The following is a 2296-nucleotide window of genomic DNA, read 5'->3' as shown; positions in this document are numbered from 1 at the left end:
CCTAGAGCCCTCTAGTCTCCCATGGAGACCCACGGTTTCCCCCAGAGCCCGGTGCCCACCCGGACTCCCCACCCTGGGGGGCTCCCCCTACTCTGTGTCGGTTTCCCTGGCCCACATCCAGGACCCCTCTGTGTCCCCCCGAGTGACCCGACCAGCTCTGTGCCCTCCCGCGCATCCTTCCACATGGATCACTTTCTTCCTTCCCCCAATTCCAAGTGCCAAAAAACTGGAAGTTTGGGAAACATCCACTTCTCCCACCCCAGGAGGCGCCCAACTCCTTCCCCTCAGCAAACCCAGGTGCTCCATCCCCTCTTCCCAGGCTCCTGCAAATCCCCGGGGATGCTTCTCCCACCCAACCCCTTCTCCTCCTCCCGGACAGACCCTGATCCCCTGCCCAGGCAGCCCTGGGATCCGTGGGGCTGGTCACGCACACCCGTGGCTTTGCCCTCCAGCCCAGTGAGCACCCGAGTGTTGTTGCACATTCAGCTCTTACTTATCACCAAAAGAAAAATAAAATCAAACAAGAAAAAAAGGCACCGGGGCCCTTTTTAGAGGGGGGGGGAACCCACGGAAAATAAACCCCAAGCACCGTGGGGTTATCGGTGGGACTAGGCCCTGAGATAACGGGTGGGATTGATCCCTGCTGGGTCTTATCAGTGCTGCACGTCCCAGTAGCTGGAAAATGGCCCAGTAAGGACCAGTTTGGGCTTCTAATAACTCCAGTGGAGCAGAGTCCAGGCTCTGTTTGCTGCTAATTACCACAGCTCTAGCAAATAACCTATCAATTGAGCCTCACAGGTTGATAATGAGCCCAGGGCAGCACAAAACCCACCTTCCCTCCCCAGCACAGGGCAGGCACATCAAAGCCAGCCCCCCCACCCCAGGTGGGTTTGATGAGCCTTTAATAACAATACACTTTAATAATAATGAATTAATGTTAATGAATTATAAAGGGGAGGAGGATGATTTGGGGAGACTTTGAGTTTGCTCCTTAGGGGGAATCAGCTCTGGAGCGTGTGGGTGGTGGAGGAGGGAGGGGAAGGGTGGGGACAGCTGAGGTATATGAGGGGGACACTGGGGGGGTGGGGACACTTCTGGAAGCCAAGGGTGACACTGGCCAGGTCATCTGCTCCCAGGAACTGCTGAGGAACAAGGGAGGGGACATGCCCAGGAAACACACCCTGGAGCAGAGGGAACTAGGTGAGTAGTGTTAGGGTTTGACATCCCAATGGGGTAGGACACTCATCCCCAAAAAACCCAGTATCTGGGACTGGGGAAATACTGAGAATATTCCAGCTTCAGGGCAAAAGCTGTTGGTAAAGCAGCTCCATAAGGTTCCTCCATAAAAGCTTTCAGGGAGGAGAAATCCCCAAGGGTGAAGTCTCCCACTTGGATTTATTCTCATTTTTCCAAGATTTGGTTGTTCCAGCAACATTCCATTATTTTTGTGTGTGCGTTTAAAAAACTAAGGAATGTGGGTTGGAAAACTGTCATGTTTGGGAAGAGAAAGGAGCTGCCTTCCCAGCAGCTCCAGGGAAGGGTGGGATCTGGGGATTTTGAATGAGTTTTGCTCCGTTATTCCCCATTCCCACGCACATTCCTGGCCGGGCTGAGCATTCCCAGGGATCCATCAGGAAATTAAAAGCTTGGGATGGTGGAGATGAGAGCCTGGAGAGCTGGAACACCACTAGGAATGATGGTGTGGAACCACAGGTGGGTTCTTGCTGCGTCCCAACACTCCAATCCATTGATTTAATTCTCAGGGGCTTCAAAAATGATCCCAAATTATTGAGGGAATGTGAAGCATAAGAGGAATGTGTGAATGAGGGAGCATTTGTGTCTGGGAAACAAAAATTAATAGGGTAATTTTGGTTGGAAAAGACTTTTTCTAAATCCTCAAGTGCAACTGTTTGGGTTTGATGAGACAGAAATCCAAGGAAAAGCCAAATGAAGACTCTTCTCCCCAAAAAGGTCGCGTTCAGCTGCCTTTGGAAGTGAGAGATGGAATTGTGTCCGGGGGTCTTTTCTGGCGGCCAAAAATGGAGAAATGTGGGGGGTTGGCACTGAAAACGTTGCCACGGTCAGTGAGGTGCTCGTGGAGCCGCGTTTTGGGGCGGAACGAGTTGGTTTTGGGAAAAGCTCAGAGCAGGAACAGGCCTGGGCTGGGGGAGGAGGAGGATGCCCCGTGTCCCCCCCCGTGTCCCACCCCCATCTCCCCCCGTGTCCCCCCGTGTTCCCGTCGCCGGTCGCGCTGCCCGCGCGTCACGGGGGGAGGGGCCGGGCCGGGCATGAAGCG

The sequence above is a fragment of the Chaetura pelagica genome, unplaced genomic scaffold (assembly GCF_000747805.2).
Source record: "Chaetura pelagica isolate M959 unplaced genomic scaffold, ChaPel_1.0 scaffold185, whole genome shotgun sequence".
In the NCBI taxonomy this organism is placed as follows: Eukaryota; Metazoa; Chordata; class Aves; order Apodiformes; family Apodidae; genus Chaetura; species Chaetura pelagica.
This window is presented reverse-complemented; position numbering follows the sequence as displayed.